Source organism: Manacus vitellinus, unplaced genomic scaffold, assembly GCF_001715985.3.
Source record: "Manacus vitellinus isolate BGI_N305 unplaced genomic scaffold, ASM171598v3 scaffold_0_pilon, whole genome shotgun sequence".
NCBI classification, from domain to species: Eukaryota; Metazoa; Chordata; class Aves; order Passeriformes; family Pipridae; genus Manacus; species Manacus vitellinus.
The window spans coordinates 26601825-26624620 of record NW_021938789.1 but is presented as its reverse complement, the minus strand read 5'-3'; the positions used below and the strand labels follow the sequence as shown (position 1 = coordinate 26624620).

The following is a 22796-nucleotide window of genomic DNA, read 5'->3' as shown; positions in this document are numbered from 1 at the left end:
TTTACAAAAATGAAAATATTTTTGGTTTTATAACTGTGTCTCATTTTTTGTTACTAAGAGAAAACGAACATTCAAAACCAGAAAACATTCAAAGCATGCAGTTTAACAGCCTACCCCATGCTTTATTCCATTGCCTGAATCACTACTTTTTCCTTGTGGTCACTTCAAATAGTGAAAATACTGCTGATATGTACAGAGACCCTCTGTAGTAACATGTAATTTCTGGTTCATACTTTTTTCAGACATCAGAATTGATCCAGATAACTGAATCATGGACAGACTCCCCACCCCACCATTTGCTAAAACTAAACTTTGAAAAATATTAACTTTCAGGAAGTCAATCCCACTGATAGATACATGGCTTTGTTAGACTTGGTAGCACTCAAGGTGTGCTCTGGTGCTGAAGCTTTACATTCAGGCTACAGTTAATTCAGAGTCCTCAGACAACATGGCATCATGCTCAAAAGAACACTCTATGGATGTCATGCTTCTGACATAGTTCTCACCTCTTCTCAGCATGGGCTACACTGTCCAACCCTAAGCCTCTTAGGAACTACCTTTCAGTCTTCCTGTAGTTGAACTGGGACATCACCTCAGAAAAATAAAATAAAAATTCATTAAGGAACCAGACCTGTTGCTCTTAAACTATTTGAAAAAACAAAAAGATCCTTCTACCTACTTTGACCTTCAGCCACAACTACTGATTTCTGATTAGCATAACTTGATCCTATAAACAAATGCAACCTTTAGAAATCAATGCATTTTACTGTTTTTACAAACGTTGATGAATTTGACTTCCAGCTATGAGAGTTGCAGTTACTGATTCCATTTCCATTTGGTTTGATCACGCATCCCTGCCTATTTTTTGGGTCCTGAAGAAGCAAAAGAATAAAACCACTATGCTTGCAGACAAATTTAATCAGCCACTGCTGTTAAACTAGGGATAGCTTTTAGTTACCCATAAAACAGTTCAGCTGTACACTGCTTTAACACTTGTACACAAAATGCAAGACGAGTTCTCTAAAAAGAAGCAAAGCTTTCATTATTCTATATCTCAGCATTATTTAAAAGCTATTTTCTGAAAAGGCTAATGAAAAAGTTTATTATATAATTTGATCATAGAAAAGATTGAGAGGAAGAATTTTTGCTTTTCCTGTCATTTTTATTTTTTCCCACCATCCTTTGAGACTCAGGATCTTCAGCATCACTTCTTAAAAAGGTGCACTATGCTACTCGAGTTACTTAAGGACACAGAACCACATCTGTGCTATTCAACCCCCTGATGGTGGTTGGTGAGGCTTTTAAGGGTGGATGAATCAGAACACTATCTGTATTCAGTACAGAAAGTTGAAAAAAATCAATCTATTTAGGGAAAGAAGTTAGAAATAACAGAAGAAAAGGGTCCGCCTTTGGAATTTCCTACTTTACAGCAGGATTAGCTATGACGTATCACTCTTATGGAACAATACATCTGAACAGAAAAATACATTTCACGCTTTAAAAACACTGAAAGTAGGAGTAGATCTAAAAGTTGGCCATCCAGCATGCCTTTACTCAAAGATAATGTGCTGCCCTTTTAAGTACTTACTTCTCTCCTTTTTCCCCTCCCATACATGAAGTTTTCCATTACATCAGTGCCTTCAAAAGTCTTTTTCGCTTTTGTTTTAGCCCTAGAATGTTAAGAAGCTTCATAATTTCAGAAAGGCCAGCTTTTGTCAAAACATTTTCATGTTTGCCAGACTATTTGAAGAAAAATGAACACAGAGTATCTATGGTACAGTCATCTCTCAAATAGGAAGTTAGACACTACATACAATAGTAGAAAAAGAAAAGTCAAACTGGCAGCACTAACATGCTTAATGTAATATGAAATAGTGACATGGGAAAGGATCGATATCACAGCAGTAGGACACAATACCAAAGTATACATTTACAAAATTCTAGTTTACAAACAAGCAGAAATTGACAACTTCTATTTCTGTGTTTGTGCAGACAGCTTCACTGGAGCAGAAATACTGTTCCAACGTCACACGTGACGGATGCAGTTTGTGCACTCCAGATGCAACCTCATAATTGATGCATTATATTCAATACCTGATCCTTGTGGTACAGAAGTGACATTCAACCATGCCACAGTGTAACATCATACAGTGTACCCTAATTTGATACCTGAGTGTCTTCCCTGGGCACATACCATCTGTATTCTTGCTCACAGGTTGGCTGTATATGTAAGTATGAGAATAGTCCATAGGTTGTGGGTAGATAAAGGTTACTGTGCTCCACACACCCCATGGCTGGCTGATGCTTATCACTGTGTGCTTAAAGCTAATTATTTTAAACAAACAACGTACCAAAAAAGCTGTTACACTTGATTCTACCTTCTTTGGTCATCCTGGTCTCTTATTTCTATTACTGTTTGCACCTGCTCCTATGATACTGCATTTAAGGATTCATCTGCCTGCTTTTGCTTTGTTAGTATCCTGTTTTATAGTGACACATGGACCCAGAGTCATCTTCTAAGGTCATCTGTCAAAAAAAATATTTGAAGTGACTGTAATTTTAAAGCATGACAGCTGATGTTATTTACATCTTTGCTGACCAAGAGAGAGCCTGACTTTGCATAACCTAAAGGCTTTCAAATAATGTATAATCATCTCTTGATAGAAAGCGTGGCTCCACTGAAACCTGTAAAACTTCTAGACTTCAACAGGAACTCAATATTACCATTTCTAGCGCAAAAATACCCAATTTGTCTTATGTCATATTATTGTCAAGGTCTTCTTGTAAACCTTCTGTTTATAACTACAATTCACCATGATACGAAAAATGTCCCTCTCTCTGCATGCCCCCTTGATTTCTACATCACTGACCCAATTCTAGGCCTTTTATATCTTACATCATGTGGAATTAGTTCATACTGGATACGCTCATTACTTAGTTCTGTTTCTTACCTCTAACTCATTTAAATTCTTCCTCTGCACCAGATTCTATTGCAGCACCTCCATGTCCATTACTGACAGTCACCGATTTGATTTACAAATAGCTCTGAGGGGATCAGATGTTGTCAAAGAGACAGTAAGGAAAGAGAGGGAAGCTGGGAACTGATATGAGAAAAACAACAGAAGGAGAAAAGCAGAATGGAAAGAGTACAGAATATTGGTTTAAACAATAGAGACTAATAGGATGCACCTAACGGGTGCATACTGTTTAGTGATTAGTCATAGCTAGTCCTCACTTGTTTTCATAACACCTTAAATTCGTCATAGTGAGATTATATCACCTTGAACTACAAGATCCGTCACTTTTTGCACATTGCTTTATTCACGTTTTTTATTGTTGTAACAAAAGCTGTCTATCTCTTTGTTTAAGGCTTACCAACATCTTAAATACTAGCTCTGCTTGTTTATAATTTTCATCATAATAACAGGCTCAATCATAAATATTCATATAGTAACACACTGCAAATGCACATTCCACTTTATAGAACACACATAAAGGCAGTTCTCTAAACCACCTACTGTGTGACCCCTACACAGAGGTATAGAAAAAGAAGTTAGGATGTGCATTTGCCAAAAATCAAAATCCTGGAATGATTCAAGTAAGATGGAGCTTTCCTAATAGAAAAAATGCATAATAGCAATCCAATTATATACTGCAATGTCTCATTTGGGGGATTGTTGCTGAACATGCTTGTTCAAGTGCCTTTGCAGGATATATACAGAAACAACACATTGGAATTTGGCTCCTAGTTACACAGCACTGGTTACTAATTTAACTATAAAGATACCAGACTTCAAATTCTTGATTTTATGCCCACTCAACTGTCCAAACAAATGGCTCATTTCAGTGTGATTTAAATCCACATAATTGTTAAAGAAGACTTAAGACCAAAATATCATCTCATTTTCTATAGATGCAAGGTGAATCAGAAAATTTGTTTCAGTTGTCAGAATAATTTAATGCATTTCAGCACTAGCTAATTCTGAAATTGCATTACTGCATAAGAACACAGTTGGTAATCTGGAAAATGCTACTTTTAATAGAAACGCTAGTCCAGAGGGATTGCGGTTTTATTCACCTAGGTCTAACTAGAGTTTTCACCTCTAAAGCAGATGTGTTGTGATTAATAACTATTCAGAACAATTAATTTTGCAATGAAAATCTACAGCACTAACATACAGTGCCTATCAGAAGACCCCTCCCATTACATTTGTCTTACTGTTTTTATTTCCTCTACCTTCAATAGACTATGTCAGAATCACTGATTGTTCAATAAAAGTTTAACCGTCTTGTGCTATTAATGTGCTGGTGCTCCATGTGGAGTGCTCGTTTCCTTCCTTTTACTGAACGCCAAACGGAGGGACACAATGGGTGTGTTGTGCTCTGTCTAGCACGGTACGTGCGATATCTTTAAACAGGAGGTGTGAGCCAGCTATAATACCACTACTCTTAACAGCACAAGTACCACAAACTAATCAGCCACGGCACTGGGGCATGCAGTCCATTGAAAGCTGGTGAAAAAGCTGCTTTTTATTATGACCTACATACTGCACAGCAGCAGTTGGACAATTTAAATCTAACGCTGAGGCTGAACACAATGCATGGAAATCCACTAATGATGAACTCAGCAATGTACAGCTTTTTGAACGTGCTCACGAGTTCTATGATATTTTATTTCACCCAGGCTATCCTGATGGTAAAAAGCACAACGAAAATCCAAACAAAAAAAATAATCCTTGCCTTTTAGTGTAGGCATAAAATTGTATCAACTATTGGGAATATCCTTCTGAATCAGCAACCATATGGAACACACCATATCGAAACACTTAAGGAAAACGCAGTCAGATCAATGAATTCAGCAACCACTCTGAACCAGCCACTGACCAAAGCCAACCTTTCAACGCACAGATACCTAGAGGAGCATATTTCTCGCAGGAAGTTGCGCTCAGCTGTGTCTCACAGAACCGCACTCAGGCGTACCTCTCTCCCCGCAGCCGAGGCGCACAGCGGCTCCCTGTTGTGGAGGAGTCCAGCGGCAGCAGCTCCCACGCCAACCTGCCGAGGCGCAGCCCGGAGCCCGCAGCGGGAGCCCGGCCGAGCCCTCGCACACCTGCTCCTCAGCAGCACCCGCGCCCCGGCGCCAGCCGCGCACCAGGGCGGCGGGAGGAAGGGCGACACCCTCCTCCTGGATCCCGGGCTCCCGCTCGGAGCAGCAGCTAGCGAGCTGCCGAGACAGCACTGCAGAGGAACCTTGCCTTTACAAGACAAAACCCCGATCCGCTGCCTGACAGCAGATATGCAGCATTATCGCCCCGCATTCCACCTCCTCCGATCAGCGGCGGGAGCGGCAGCAGCGAGCCTGTCAAAATGGCAGCTCGCGGGCCCGCTGGGGCGCCGGAATTACTCACTTATATGCCCGCTTCTGCTGTGTCCCCCGACGGGATTTTTGTTTATTCCCCGGTACAGCACAGCATAATATGTCACATTGTTTTCCATAAGCAAAATGGCTGGTCCCCTCGGCACCGCCGCAGAGCGCTCATTGGGCTCCCCCGGCTTGCCGGAGCCATGGCCAACAGCCAACAGCCGCCCGGCCCGCCCTGCCCGGCCCTGCCCGGCTCGGCGACCCGGCACCGCGCCCGCCCAGGGGCCGCCGCGACCCGGCCCCCGCCGCGGCCCGGACCTCCCCCGCGGCTGCGGGTCGTGCGGCACCGGCCGCGGTGGGCACAGCGAAAAGGCCGGAGCAGCGATGGAGCACCGCTGCGAGCGACCCGGCCCGGAGGTTGCAAATTACCGTGTGAACGCCTTCAATGAAGCTCTTCGGATGCACCAAATTTAGGCGCCGAAATTATTTGACAGGGCACAGCACTCAGGGTAAAGAATCGTCTTTATTTAGGAAGTAACCTTCAGGGATAACCATCATACAACAGTCAGCTGGTTTTCCAACAACAAAGCACAAGCGCCCACTCGTTTACAAAAAGCTAACCCCTGACATTATCACAGTTCCTAGTGTTTATAAACACATTGCTTAATTTTAGTAGGTTAAAGGTTGCTGTTTATTAGATGACTTTCAAAGACTGTGCATTGCAATCACTATGTAAACCCATTTTATCCTATTTAGAATAATGCATTTATTCATTTCAACTACAAGTAGGAAGAAAAGGAGATATTTGTGAGCAATTTAAAACTGCTTATAAAACACTCCTATACAGCTGTCATTAGCCTGTATCTCAACTGCCAGGAGTCAGAAATAAAAGCTAGAAAGCACATGCAGCTCTTCAACCTAAAGTTCTCAGAAAATCATTTAGAAGCATTAAATATATCTAACCAAGCATACTGCTTTTCATAGACAAGAGTTCTGAGTATTGGTCAGAAATTACTATTCCTTAACAGGGATTGACTTAGTACATAAATCATGGCATTTCCTTGTTCAGTGTCATACTTTTCTAGGACTACAGCAGGTTTTCACCTCTGAATACAGCTTGTAGACAAAGCTCTGCTGCTCCACCACTCTAGGTAACTTTGCTGCTCTCAGCATGCAACGGCAGTGGTATCACCATTGAGTCCCAGGCAGAGAACCAAGGTCCACTCTGGGGGATTTTACACATTTCTTCCTTCAGAATCTTTACCCTCTTTTCCTTTTGTAAGGGCTCGTTTCTCTGAAAGTGAGTAATGAGCTCTATGAAAGTGATCTGGGAGGGGCTCACCAGGAGTCAAGTAGATAAATTCTGTTAAGACTTCTGAGGTGTCAGAACTGAAACACTTCAGTACATTTAAATAATGTGCTTCCACAGTCTTGTTTCTTCCTAACTTAGGCTTCTTTAAAAAGATGGGTAGATGTCCACATCTCTCAAAACTGCAGCTGGGGCTAAAAGTCTGTGCTAGCATGAGGTAAAAGAACCCCCAGCTCCCATGACTCAAACACATACTTTCTGTGCTGTGATTACTGTCCAACAGTACCTTTTGACCTAAAAAGGATGTCCACTGATTTGGCAACCCAATTCTGTAGCCTTTTTCTGGAAAACATTAAACTATTGAAGTAATTATTTACATACTAGGTGTTAAAACAAAACCAGCCTGCATTACAAACAAGGATACCATTTCACCATGATTGGTTCACTACCTTTTTTTGTTAATAAGCAACATGAAACAGACTGTACATCCAGTCTCTTGCTTCTTAATGCATTGATACAGTTACTGACTCTAAAAAAAAAATAAAATTAAAAAATACTCTTCAGTAAGGGAAGACACAAAGAGATTTTCTATCACTTTATTGCATTAACTGTGGTTACTATCATAATACTCTCCACAGGTAGGCTAAAATAGCTTTCAGAAAAGCAAAGGTAATGAGTTTTTAAATAATAGGTTAGAGCTTGGAAAGGTTTCAAGATGTTTGCCCATATCTGTGTATCTATACATATACAGGTATCTTAACATACAGTGGAAGCACAGTATTTTCATAAAAATGTGTTTGAAGTTTGCTTTTAACAAAAAACCTCTTGTAAGATCACAAGTTCATAATTCAATCTTTAGGGATCTAGAACTGTCTGTAATGCAGGTACACTTCCATCCAGAAAAGGGTGATGGAGCTTTTTCATGCAGCACACTCATAGGACTTAACAATATACATGCACATGCCACCTTCTCTGCAGTTTCATAAATGATATGCAGAAATTAGAAGAGGCTTAAACCAAGTGCAGATTATGGTTCCAATTCAGCAAACAATTAAAGCACAAAGTAGTGTGAGAAGCTAACCTGTCTGAGTTTACCTAAAGGTTCCAAAGAAGTCCTAGAAACAGTTTCTGATGCGTGCTCTGCAGTCATAAAATTTCTCCTGGAAAAACCCACTGAAATCATAACATCAAAAGACATGAACTGGACCCACAGTGCAGGTGCAAGACAGAAAAACCTCTTATAGACCCCCAAAGCTCAGTTACACTGGTATGTCTGTGTTTCTAGGAAAGCTCCAAAACCAGGCAGCTGAAATAGTGGCTGCTAGCCTGCTCCCCTTATATAAAAATTTAAGTGCAAGGCATAGAGTCATACTGACCCTACAAGGACTATTTAAGTGGTTAAAGATAACCACTTGCCTGCTGTGTTAGAACAGAGCTGAAAATAGAACACATCATTTGGTATCTTTGCTCAAATCCTACTCCCACGTTAATTCAAATGAGCTTCCTGATCTCACTTGTAGTACCTGGAGGACAGTTGCTCACATCAAAACCATCAGAGCTGAAAGAAAACTAGAATTCACCGATTCTTCACCTTCACTAACAATCTTCAGTTTTGAGACAGAAATAACAAACATTATTCTCAGCCTTATCTGAAGATAGATGCTTGTATCAACGGACCATTCACTACTGTAATTTAGCCCTTCCTGCTATTTTCCTTCACGAACTAGTTTCCAGCTGTCTCAAACCAGCTCTACAGAATATAAAATATATATCTCCATCAAGGCAACATTTAATTCTTAAATTAACTGAAGAATTGTTATTTGCATACAATTCATTAAAATTCATTTTTTATGAAGAATAAATTTGCATTCTAAGAACATTCTAAAACCATGAACCATAAAAAATATTAAAAAACATTGTCCTCCATGGAAAGGAAATGTCAAAAGACCAGATCCTGGTTAGGAAGCAATTACTATGTTAAAATCAACATTTTATTTATTGCATTGCATTGCAATTGTTCCTACATATATTAACTATTTAAATAGGAAAACACCTACTGTTCAGCCGTCCTGAATATCATTAACAATTACAGACCTTTCTGATCCTCATTCAATTTTTGTAATCACTTGATGGTATATTGAAATGAAAAAGACTATTATGAAAGCAAATTGGACTGCTCTAATCATAAAAAAAAAGTCATCACGTAGCAAAGGTCTCAAATTTAAAAATAATGATTTTTTTTTAATATTCATTGGTTGACTTGCTTAAATGCAAAATGGTAGGTAAATAAATGAATATTTGTAGGCGGATATGCTGAAGTATAGACTAGTTAACATAATGTTTCCAAGGCTCCAGGTGATGACAAGCCTGTGAATAAAAGCTCTGATATCTGATTCCCAAGACATTGCTATAATCAACTGCCTGAGACACAACCTGTAGAAGAGTGAGCTGGAATTCAGACATAAAGACTTACTATTATCCAGGGTCAAACTTGTTTGTAGCTCCTCCGGCTACTGAACACTGAGTACAACCCCAGTTGTTGGCTTTGTATTTTCAAGTTCTCACCAGTAACAACTCGGATCAATTTTCTGTACTGTGGATTCAGTTAGGTACTTGGCAAAAATTCTGTATCTAGATTGTATAGAGCAATGGGTTGCTTTAAGTATTTAAGATGTGTCATGCATTTAAATAAAACAATCATGAGCATTTCAGAAACGTTTTCTGAAGGGTAGATGGGAAAGTCTTATTACAGGAAGTATATTCTTTTATTCAGTTAGCCTTTGAGACATGCTACTCATCAAAAGTAGTGCAGCCATAAAATAGGAGAGAAAAGATGAGAAAAGTAACTCTGATTTTCTTAAAAGCAAATATTTAAAAATTTTAAAAGGAAACCCTGAAGCCTTTTTGTAATTAATTAGAGATGAAAGAATCTTAACCTAATAAGACTAGATCCCTTATGTTTTACAGCAGTGTTAGAGATGCTACTGAATTCCTGGAGCAATTTCCACACTATTTCCTACCCTATATTTAATATTTTACTTTCTGATGTAATTTAGCAAAAAAGCAATAATGAAGGTATCACTACCTAATCTCAAATATGAAATACTACAAAAATTATAGAAAAATGTCTGCCTATACAATTTTAGATTAATTTTTGCTGCATTTAAAGTAAGATGAAAAAGAATCTGAAATAGACTCATTATTTCCTTTTCTGTTTACTTGTCCATGAAACTGGATTAACTAACATACCATATATTATAACACCTATATACTTTATTGTCACTTATCCCAAGAAAACATCAAATTTTATGATGTATTGAGCAGATCATGAGAACCATAGTATGGATGAATATTCTGTTTTCAGATCTTTAGGACAGTGTTTCAGAGAAAAAGGCAAACTTGAGCTCACAAAGAGATGATATGCAAGGTTCTCCCAAAAATGAATGCTTAAATGTCTAGTTTTAATAGAAAATAACAAATCTTCAAAATGAAACTAACACACAGATGAGCGTCTTAAAGTCATCCTCCCAGTTTTCGAAGTATCACCAAGACATCAGCTGTAACCTAAAGCAAAATGAAAAATGAGAAACTGCTACCAAAATGCACTATGCTTTCAAAGTATACCAAGAATATTGTCAAGATAATTAGCAGTTCTCTAGTCAAGTTGTACTTGGAAGTTTTCCAGTCCTGATAGGACCTAGTTTCCAGCACCCACCAAAAAGTAAATTTTGTCTCCATTCTAAACTGGAGATCCCTATAAGCCTGAGTACCTGTAAACATCAGGTGCCAGTGTCAGCAGTAATGCTCTGTCAAAATGCACAGAGGCCTGAAATGCTAACAGTGCCAGAATTTTAAGAACTTACAGCAAAAAAGCTGGAATTTTACAAGAAATTTTCTGTTTCCCAATGTATTGGAAAACCAAACTTGTCAGGATGCATTGTAAAGTCTTATTGTATAGCCTACACTTGTATATAAAAGTATAAACATGAGACTGATAGTTACATAATAAAAAAGAAATGTTTTCCCATCTTTTATACAAGAGTAGAGCAAACAGAATTCTGAAGTGAAAATTTTATTAACTCCTTAGTAAGTGTTTCCTAATAAACAAATGTCCAGGATAAAAAGTTATTCCTCCTGCTTAGACACCAACAGCGTAGACTTAGAGTATGTTAGTACTCAAACATCATTGTTAGGTCTTTAAGAAGATGAGCTGTCAGTCTCCAAGCCTCCTCTTTTCTCCATTTATAATGCATAAATCCAGAGCTTTCCCCTTCTTTATTGTTATTCTTCATCACCTTCTTCTTGGCTACAACCTAAAGCCACATCTCTGTGATATTGCCAGTGTCCTGCTGAACTGCATCTTCTCTACTGGCAACACTTCCTCTTGCTTATATCACTGCTTCAGCTTTGCAACTCCTTGACAGCAGCTACCTGAAAGTGTCAGGTCCTTGTCTCCCCAACTGGGCAATCTACTGCTGTCCCTTCGTTTCAAAACCCTGCTTCATATCACTTCTCATGCACCTTCTTACCACTACTTATGGACTACTCTTTCATACTCTAGTAATTAGGACAGGCATTCCTCTTTTCTATTTTGGGAAACAATTCTTAACATTTAATCACTACATTTATGGCACATCAACTGCTAGAAATGGAAAAAAAATCGGCACAAAGAAGAGTTTGTTGGTGGGAAAGTGGAGCAGGAGCACAGATTTTCACATGGTGCCCAAATTCTCAGAATTAGCAAGAGGCTTTTACAACTCACTTAGACCCCCTTACTAGTCTTACCTCAGGCCTACCTGGAACAAAGACCCAAACCAACAAGAATCAATTCAAACTGTTCTAGTTCTGTGCAACTTGAAATATAGACACAGCTGAGTTCGTGCTAATAATTAGGGTGTGGGTTGTTGCCATTTTTTTTTTAAAAAGATCCATTTTTCTGTGTCCATATTCTTTTCCCCCTATAGCCTCAATTGCTTTCAGCCACCTGCAAGTTGTATTTTTCTACCCCTTGTACTACCACCCAGCAAACAGTAAGTCTGCTTCTTAATATACTTCTCTAACCAATCTAATTTTGTTCAATCTGGTATGGCAAAAACAAAGAAGAAATTAAGTAAAATCACCTCCAAATGATCTCTTTACAGTTCCTCCATCCCATACTTTCAACATTGCATGATGCTGAGAATTAGTTTACTAAAAATAGACAACAATTCCCTAGACATGACCATACTTGTGGTTCTCAAATCAAAAGAATTGTTCTTGCCTGATTAGATTGGCTTATTAAGTGATAAGGAGCATGTTGGGATAGCCCTGACACTCCTCAGAGCTAACCAGAGGACATTTAAGGATTTGCTCTTTCTCAGTTAGAATTCACACAGCTTGCATGCAGCAATTTATGGCCTGCACAATCCTTCTGTAAAAGTAACTATTCAAAACCTAAGTTCAAAAGCATCTGAAAGAAATGCCATCAGCTATGGTATTTCAGGTCATCATTTGTTAAAAGCAGCAAGATTTGGGACAAGCAGATGAATGAGAGTATCAGCAGGAAACAGGTAGCAAACCATCATATTTTTCACCTTTGAAGACATGAAGTTTTAAATAAACTCCTTGTGAAGAGGTTTTATCAATTTTGAGAACTTGGAAGCATCTCTCTATCCCAGATGAGGTCACAAATCAATCTCAAAACACCTCTGACAAAGTATAAATACCATAGCAGACTATGTCTAAGTCACACTAACATGTCTGGCTGGCATAACTACAATAGCAGTGTTGATAAGGTACCAACCAGCTTATCCACAGCATTCTTTTCATGAAGAGGTCATTTCTTCTTTTGTGCTAGGAAGTGAAACAATGCCAAAGCATTCCAGAACTGCTTAAACAAATAACATTAGCATCTACCTCCACTCAGAGCTTAACAGCTTGTACTTTTTTGGTAGCTTATTTATTTTCTAACGTAACACATTAGGAACTTTAGCAGATCACCTGCCAAATATATCCTTTATTCTAGGAAGTGAATCAGCTTTCTCATTGCAATACAATAGATTCCAATTGCTTTTTAGCTTAAGCCATGGCTGGGCTTCTTAAAACTCATTTCCTTTCATCCTAAAGTGATTTTCAACTCTCTTTTAATTTTTGGTCTTGAACGGTGTTCTAGCAATAGGTATAAAATTACGAAACATGATTATTTTAATGTCTGTTGCCAGCTTTCCATCAAGTACCCTATTTACATTAAGACTTTATCGTAGAAACTTCAACTAGACTTAGCTCTAGAGAGGGGAAAGCTGAAACATTCAAATAGGAATGTGATCCTTCTCCTCTGTGCAGTGCTGGTGAGGCCACCCCTGCAGTGCTGCAGTACTGTGTCCAGTTCTGGGCTTCCCTGTACAAGGAGGCATTGACATACTAGAAACTTCAGCAAACCAGGCATACAGACAGACAGGGAGTCATCCGTCCTTTGGGGAACAGCTGAGAGAGCTGTGACTATTTAGACCAGAGAAAGCTGGGAGGAGGTTGGTGGGAGGGCAGGGACCAGAATCTCATCTATATGTACATTCCAGAAGGGAGGGTGTGTACTCTGACTGAGGCAGATTGCATGCAGTGATGCCCAGCGACAGGACCAGAGATAATAAGCACAAACTGAAGCATGGAAGAGTCTGTCTGAACATCAGAAAACACTTTTTGATGTGAGGGTGACTGAGTACAGCCACTGGTTGCCCAGGTATTGCATCTCTGTCATAGGAGAAATTCAAAAGATTTCTGGATATCCTGGAGAATTGGCTCTAGGTGGCCCTGCTAAAGCACAATGGTTGGACCAGACAATCTCCAGAGATCCCTTCCAACCTCAACCAATCTGTGATACAATAAAAAACAATTGTCCCAATTTCATTTTTTTAAATTACTATAGATATTTATTCCTCTCTGGGAAAAAAATTTACATCTTTGATTTCTCTGAATAGAATGAGACTCAGATCAGCAGAAACACTAAAGGTAATAACAGAATCTCCAATATAAGAGTATCTGGATACTACAGTCTCCTAGCATTTAACTTTAGAGAAGTAGCAGTGGAGAGTTTGTTCAGCATCACTTTCTGATATAAGCTGCAAATACAGTGTGGGAGGAAAAGAATCACTGTATTCATATGCAAGAGGAAAGAAAACAAGACGCCTCAAATGTATTCAAGACTTAGAAGCTCACAACACAGATGTTGTTTCCATAGCAACTAATATACTTCAAAGCAGGGAAAAAACCAGGATGAGGATTTTAAAGGACAGCATCACATAGAAATTAAAAGCAGATACTGCCTACCAACTGATGATTTGGGGTTTGGACTGATAAACTTGCAATTTATCACATGAAATATCACTTGTTAAGGAGTCAAGACCTAATGAAACTACCCTACTAACAAAGTAAGAGTGAAAGAGTGAAAACAAGTACCCTGCTACTTGACAGCCTGTCTTCCAACTCTTTAGCCTCGTGCACTCACCACTCTCTGTCAAAGATGGTGTCAAATATTATTTCTGTTCTTGGTCAGGATAAATGACCTACGTGACCCCAAGGAAAGATATGATACAGTAGATGAGAAGCAACATGCTTTGCACTAAGCTAAATTGGATGACTCGATTGGTTTACAATGCTTATGTTTTTATAGCTTCTTGTCCATGCAATTGAGACAGTTGATATAACTGTCTTTACCATAAAAAAATACAGGCAGAAAAGAGAATGTATACATTTTGAGCTTAGGAAACACAAAGGAAGACAATGTCAGTTCTAAAAATAATATTTAGTGTTCAAAAAATGCCCGGTACAGAGAAAGAACTATAAATCATCTGGATCAAGGCCTCTATTGGTGTCTTCCACAGTAAATACTAAATGTCTTGCACAAGACTCCAACTGTTTTTAATATTCAGTTGAACCCCTCCCCGTGAAAGACTAAACCCTGTATACAATTCTTCCATTTATCATAATTTCTGAGAAATTAAACAACATAAGCTTATAATTTAAGTGCAGCCTATGTTCAATAAATGGCTTTTTTTAACAAGGGCAGAAAAACCTTATGAGCTGTATATTACTATACTATTTCTATATTTCTGTATGTCAGGCTACATCTAATATATTGTACAACTTCAGACTTTTCAACCACATGAAAGTTACTTGGGAGGCAAAATCCAATTTCAAGTTAATTAGCCACTTAACACAGCTGTACACATCCAGTTTCATACACATGTCAAGGGACAAAACCAAAGGAATTTAGAATTACAAAACCAAAGGAATTTAGACTTCTACCCTTTGCAACTGACCTTTTTCAAGAATAGGATTGCAAAGACATTCTTGCTTATCATAAAAAGGAAACATCATGGAAAGATCAGTCTGAAGATAAGTTTCAGAAAGGTGTTAACAACACTCTCCGGATCTTCAGAGCTACCCAGGTAACATCTATGAAATAAAATGAGTTCAGTAAACTATTTTCAAATACTTGGTTTGGTGTAATAGTAATTTTCAAGTGTTGTACCAATAATCAACAGGTAAAGTCAACATCTACACAAGACCACTTCAGTTGATTTGTGCCTCATCTGGTATTTCTTTTAAGTACCTTATCCTTTTAGGAATCAGTACCCTAACATTGATGCAAGGGGTAGAAAACTTAAACAATAAAATCTACAGTAATTTCCCAGATCGATATAATTCAATACTCAAGTTATGCAGAAAATTCTGGGACTGGGTTGCTAAATTCTACTCACATTACTAGAACAAAATAAGGAAAAACATGATGTTGGTTTTTTCCTTTTCACCACAGTGGAGAAAAGGATGTAGGTGGGGAGTATAATTGACACTAATTATTTGTAGGAAAGGTCAGGATTACCTTTTACCAACTGCATGAGGCAGCTTATTATCTGTCACATCTCTGGAACACAGTCATGAATTCGTCAGTGACTAAAGGACAAACATGCCTTGGCTAGCAATCAAACTTGGCAACATTAAACAAAATAACACAGCAGATGTCTTTTTAAAATAGGTAAATTTTAAATAGCAGTAGATAGCGTAATGCTAGATATCTGCAATGCTGAAAAAACGTCAATAAAGCTACCCTTTAAGTACCTAACAGGTGACTTGGTATTATGATCTTCTCTGCATTTGAAGAGCTAAAAAGAATACCAACATCACAAAATTCCAACTTGGCTTTGAACTCCCTCAAAAAGTCTTCAGTTTTTACAGGATATGTAATTAAATTTATTTGATACACTAAACCCCATTTTGAAAAAAAACTGCACAAAGAAAGCATAAGACAGCTACAAAATATCTGGAAAATAAAGAACAAATTTAGTAATTTTAGAAAATAGAGTACTTAAAAAATGAGGGAATTTCTTCTCAGAGTCTCAGGAAAAACCTGTCTAAAAGATGAAAACTGTCATTCCATATTATAATTATTACTGTTGTTCTAAAATCCAAACAGAGATCTGATACATATTGTTTGATAACTGGTTTTTCACAGTCACAGTCACAGAGTGTTCTGAGTTGGAAGGGACTCACAGGCATCATCAAGTCCAACTCTTAAGTGAATGGCCTCTATGGGGATTGAACCTATGACCTTGGCATTATTAGTACCCTGCTCTAACCAACTGAGCTAATCTCAGTTTAGTTACCAGGATACTCACTGTTCCAAGAAAAAAAATTGTTTGTTATTTAGTATGTCCCTTGAGAAGTTTGCTGTGCATTAAGTGAAATGAAAATTCCACCCCTGAGATCAACTTACTGGCTTTTCAGAAAGTGGAGTTTACAGGGATGAGGCAACTCAATTCCAAACAGTGTTGGCTTCAATATTAATCTCAGAACTATGACAATGGAAGAAATCTGTATGCTCATGTGTCCCACCTAATAAGTTAGCTTTTTGTAACAAAATCCTTAAATGAAACAGTGTAAGAAATAAGGAGAGATTTCACTCTGTGTAGTTTTGGATATATACATTATAATTGCAAACTCCCCTTGTTTTGCAGTGATTAGTGATCGTAAGTTATTAAGGTTATGTATAGAGTTAATTTTGTTTTGGAGTATAAACAGTTCATTTGCATTTACAGTAGTCAGTTCTGCAGCAGCCAGTTTAAATGCCATCAGCTCCAGCTTTTGCCTACACATACATACATTCAGTACTGAAACAACTGAGAGTCTGCAGTGCAGAATCATGACACCAGCACTTTTTTTGATGCTGAGGAGTGCTGTGTCCAGGGGATTATAACACCCATCTGGGCATTTCCATTCTCTAAGCAATACTACAAAAGTTTCATGCCAGAGCAGCAATTCTGGGGAAAATTTCTGGTTTCCTCAAATGTTTCAGGATCATATTTCTAAAAATGCATTTTGATAAGGAAAGAAATGGATCACTTGGGCCCTCCAGATAAAGGTAATTTTGATTTGTAAGACTTTAGGCTAGTGAAACAGGGAGAAAAACAATTATGCAGACTAGTAGTCCTGGTGCATAACAGTTGACAGCCTTCCTTCCTTTCTTGCCCAAGAATTCTGCAGAATTGTGCTGTTCAAGCTTCACAAAGCACAGTGAACTCTGACTCCTGGTTTTGAAGAAGTTAGTAAGCAGTAGTTTGCAATACAATACTCTCAAAAGGAAACACCAAAACTTTTCTTAGTTCTCCTCAGCAGAGACACAAAGATATTTGTGAATTCATCCAAAAACATTTTGAAGTGCAAGTCTCAGTAACTGCAACAAGCAAACTGAAAAAACCAAAACTGTTCTGCTTTTAATTTATAACTGATCACCTTTGGCTAACAGCACTTTGCTTAGTGTAAGCTACAGCACTCCTCTTTATCAAATAGAGTAACTACTTTTAATTCCAGTGTAACAACATTAAAGTTTAAAAGCAGAAATGTTAACAAATCTTTCTGGCTCTGACTACAGGACAGTGGCCCAGCCTACACTTCTGTTTTGTGACAGGCCTGTAACTTTACCCATAACTCATTGCCAATTTCATGTTTTAGCTGTTTTCTACTGAGTGTATCTGAACAAGGAAAAAGTTATTAGACCTCCTCTCCTCAAAGGATCACAAAACCAAACAAGAAAGAGGAAAATCCTGATATCTTTCCTGAATAGCTAGTCTTTTATTTAGGAACAGAAAGATGTCTCAATGTCAAAAATTAACAGAAAAACTTGACTTAAAATTTTACAGCAAAAGACAACGATCAGGATGAAGGTACAAGGTTTCTATAACATCTCTGAAATTGTAAAGCCAGCTGTTAGTTATGCTATTCACCAGAGCCAGGCTAATCTTAGTAGTACTCAATTTACCAATCCTATATAAGGGTTTCACTAGATGTGAAAATATGTGTATCTACAACATCATTTTCAGGTTAGTTATCAGTGTCTGGATTCAATTTTAACATTCATTCAACCTGTTCTTGTAGCTAGCTAGCTAGTATTAAAACAGCTCAAAACTTCCAGTGCTAGAGATTTTTAGTATCTTCAAAATACCTGAAGCTAAAAAAAAATGAACGATGTTAAAACAATGAAGAAGCACCTCAAAGACAACAAAAGCTGCCATTTTTGAGGCAGGTAAGAGAGCATAGACAAGCAATTTGCCCAAAATCATCTTATGGGTTAATTGGTGCAACATCAAGAAATCTCACCTTCCTGCATTTTCCACCATTTTTCTCTCCACCTTTCCAAACAGACCCTGTGATCTGACATTATAACAGTGCCAACCTCAGGTCTGTCCATTAGTCTACATAGTGAGATACATGATTTGCACTATCACCTCCTTTGGTCTACAGACGTCTCTATTCTGGTCAAGGTCTTAATCAATTGGTCCAGTTGCTTGCTTCTAAACTTATCACTACTTTCAGTAGCAGCTTTTTGCATTTTAACTTTCCACTTGAAAACTCCAATGTACAGTCAATAAACCTGACTTTACATTCGACATAAGTAAAGTAAATATACAACAGACAGGAGAAATCTTGTTGCATTTGGTGTGAAAAATAATTCCAAATATTCTCATCCCTTTTAATGAGTTATCAGAAAACTTAATGACATCACTTTCTCCTTCTCTCAGTGGTATATATTTTAAATAGAGAAACTCTGAATACACTTTCAAGAGAAACTCTGAATACACTTTCACATTTACAAGTGCTGACTTGTTGTTTTGTTGTTTTTTTTTTCATTGGCCAAGGTCAAAACTGAGGAAATGTTCAAGCTTCTAAGTGAAACAAGAGCCCAGAGCTTTGAAAATATGTGAAGAGACAGAACCGGTATTTTTAGTGTACCCGTCCAAACTGAAACAGAATTCAGTTTGCCAGTTAGGAGCACATAGCCAGTTTGCATTTGCACAATTAACTGTAAGCTGCAATCCTAGATCCAATTCCAGTGTGCAAACCCTCAAACTACTAGATTCTGACTCTAAATTCAGGGATACAGAAGAAAAACATAGGGCATATTATCTGTACCCCTCTAACCTGTACGAGTCCTTTACCCATATACAGAAAACAGGAACCTCTTGTTTTGTCCACCTTTTCTCAGCTTTCCAGAAGGGGAAAGGAGAAAGGTATTGCAGTCACTGCTCACCCTGAATTTGGCAGCAGGGTCCAATCCCAGATACTGAGCCTTCTGTCAATAGCAGCAACAAATCACAGAACAGTACTCTGTCACACTGCTGCTTCTTGTGCAAAGGCACAATTAATTACCAAGTTAACTTGGCCGTATTACAACTTAGGACTTGAACCACAGCTGTATGGTTCCAGGTCAATTACTATTAGGCCAGGAAAGCTCCAAAGGCTGAGGACACAGCCAGAGCCATCTTTGAAGAAAGCAGTTAGCACTCAAGTTACACATTTTCTACCCAGATTATTAATCTCTTCCCATTTACTAAATGCCAATCTACCAAACTATCCTAGCCAGACTAGATCATCTGATTCCTGTGCTTTTGCAAAACAGTAATGCTGACATAAAACGGCTGTAAGCTTATCTTATTTTTCTATGTTCATCCAGAACTTATTTGCAAATTGAAAGATCTAGTTACAACCATGTGAAACAAGCTATAAGAGTCCAGAAAAAGTAAAACATTGTTCTGTTTTTAAAAAACATCTTGTAATCTTGTTGATGCAGAGTGGCCACGGCTTTGTCAGAATAAAAAGATAGCAGTGAAAGTTGAACTTTTCCCCAACACCTAGTATTCCTATTAGAATAACCTAATATACAACTGGAAAGATGAGATTTCATAATTAGTGCTATAAAGAACAAGGGATACAAATATATGTGAAAATAAAATTTAAGAACAATGAAAATTTTATTGCTTATGGAATGACTCATGGAATCTGAATGAAGGACAAATTTCAGTTGCCTGCTTACACACTTTTGTGTGTAAATTGTCAGACAATTTACTTTTAAGACCTGTGGTATCAAGAAAAGAAGTGGCAGTGAGTCAGTCCTACGACAACACAAAAAAAATTCACTTTCATCCATTCAGTATATTTTTGTAGGTTGTAATGAAAACCACATTCCACAGCCAATTATTTTTAGTGTTTCTGCACTAGAAGTTCACTTACAGCTAATTACTAATAGAGTTTATTTTTAACAAGTATTTGAGGTGTACCTTGAGGTATACTTGACGTTTCTGTTCTGACTAATCACAGAGTCCCCAAAGTAAATGTAGGTGAACCAATTATTTTTATTGAAAGGAAAAGAATTCTTTGTTACTAAAAGTAAAAGAATATGAGAAGCATGATTCACAGCATAGAGAAGAATATTCAAAATTATAGTATGATGATTTTTTTTTCCACTATAAGAAAAGCAATTTCCAAGAGTGTGAGGGAGGTAGATGTTCACTGTATAATGCTGAAAGTTTCCTTCTTTCAGATTTAGAATTTAGGCAGAAGTTAGAGGTTTGAGGGCAAAATAAAGAAAAATATTCCAAAGCTGAGCACTACCATCAGGTCCTTAATTTAACTAATTTTTCCTATTGTAATAAAAACTTGAAGTAGCAAAAGTTTTAAAGGGTATGCCTTGTTAAATAATCAGACAGGCTTGGTTTTGGTTTTTTTTGTTTTGGTTTCTCTTTGTTTTCCAAACCTTTTAACTAAATCCCTTAAGTTCTAGTAATTTGACTTCCTGAAAAATAAGTAAATTATTTTTCAAAGTGCCAAGAAATCAGTACAGCATTCAGTAATCACATCAGTAAATTTTAAGCAGTAAACTCTTCTACTACACAGAGATTTATTTTCCAAAGAAGTATCTACAGTTGGTAAATGAACAGGTGAACATAGGTGTCTCACTATAAAGTGGTACCCAAAAAAAATTACATAGAACAGATCATGATTTTCACAATTTTTCTCCCATTTTTTTATATTTTACTTATGTTTTATATACTTTTATTAATCAGAGTTAGTAGCAGAAATATGTGAAGTGACAGAGACAGAATTTACACTGATAGTCATAAATGATGTATATATCAAAAATATCCTTATGCATTCTAGATATTTTCATGAGGCATCAGGTTTTATATTCCTGGAGTAGTATAAGTACAACCTCTATTCAACTAGAGTAGCTGTGTGAACTTTCACAGCTCTTGATAAAAACTTTTAGTCATAATTAGCGGCTACAATTGAGTTACTGATAACAACTCCAAACTGAGCAGTTATTCTGATTCTGCACAGTTAGCACCTTCCAAGGGAGTACTAGGTGGGTGTATGTGTATTCCCAGACTCCAAATAAAAGTCGATCCAGTGTTCCATGTTGATGCAAGACAATTTTCAAAATGCTGAGAACTTGCACTTCTCTCTTGTGCAGTATTTGAAAACCTAAGTTTATAAGAGAATTAACTGTCTTTAAGGAAGTTGCTAGCATTTTGCCAGGGGATGCTCTAGGCAATTACACCACCAGGGCTTTTTCATGACTACCCTGAAGCACACAAATCGTTATGGATAAAGCCACTTCAAAATGGTTTGTTGTCTATGGATTAGCCATATCCTATCCCAGAGGACAGATAAATGATAAGACAAAGATCACATCTCAAATGATTAGATAAATTCTGTTGGAAAGAGATAAAGCTTTCACTCAGTTGCTCTCATATGAAGGCCAAGGAAATCGCTGTATTTTCTAACATGAGCTCTTTGCCCCTTATTTCCTGGAGAGGAACAGTTAGCGTCAGACCCTACACAAAATGTATGTAGTGTGAGTACAGTCATTCCATTTCTATTCTTTCATATTCTACCAATAACACAATTGTGCCCTAGGTACCACCAGCAAGACCCCAATGACCAAGCCTGCCTATAAATATCTGCTTTGAGAACTTCAAGATTTACACTGCAATAATGTATGCCCTGTGAGAACACTGCTGAGAATCAAAAACTTGCAGAAAAAGAGCACCTAGCTGCCCTCCCGAACACTTCCAGTGAGAGCCAGAAAATATTCAGAGCTAGTTTCTTGCCTTAAGAACTACAATGAGCATTCTAGAGTGAGGGAATAAAAAATGGAATGATACTATATGCCTTCTTTTCAAGGAATTCTGAATTTCTTACAGTGGATCTTGAGTAAATTGAAAGCTCTAGTGTTTGGAAGGTTAAATGACAGTAGCCTTATATCTAGTGAAAAATGTAAGAAATTTTCAAGGAAGACAAATTATGAAGTAAAATTCAAAGCTTCTAAACAGCTAACTTAACTAAATAATTTATTTGCTTATCACTTGCTGTAGCTTGCCCCACCCTGGTGTTATTTTAGAACACTAGCTGCTTATGAAAAAAACATCCATTCATTACTAGCCACATCCTGAAGGAATATGTGTCCATTACATCAGCTGAGCTAAAAGATGTCACTGCTTTCAAGCACTCAGAGTCTAGTGAATACCTACTCCTTTAAATATTTTCCTATCTTTCCCCCCTGAAAATCCTGTGCAGTTGGAATTTAGTTTCAAAATTTTATAGCATTTTTTGCTGCCAGAGTCAGACATATTCAAAGACACTAAAGTAGTTTTTGTTTATAATCCTACAGGAAAAGTGCTAAGCCAAATAGGTAGTCTCATCTTTGGTATTTGGAATATTATGAACAGAAGTCATAGTCAGAAGTATAGTTTTTTTGATTGGTCATCAGTGATGTCGCCTGTTCAGCAAGTTATATAATCACATACTGTACATTCC

General features: G+C 37.7%; 1 protein-coding gene across 36 annotated transcripts in view; it reads right to left on the bottom strand.

The window, feature by feature from the left end:
- SORBS2 (sorbin and SH3 domain containing 2) overlaps nucleotides 1–22796 on the bottom strand; it is a 217484-nt gene that overhangs the window by 148650 nt on the left and 46038 nt on the right. For 17 of the 36 annotated variants that reach the window (XM_018070087.2, XM_018070100.2, XM_018070112.2 and 14 more), the window contains exon 1: nucleotides 5409–5528. The exons of 1 other annotated variant lie outside the window; for it this stretch is intronic. The gene's annotated coding sequence lies outside the window, so the exon portion shown is untranslated. Of the gene's footprint in view, nucleotides 1–4980; nucleotides 5110–5408; nucleotides 5544–22796 lie in introns of those variants that run through there. 18 more of the 36 variants (XM_018070007.2, XM_018070013.2, XM_018070038.2 and 15 more) reach the window with 10 other exon arrangements.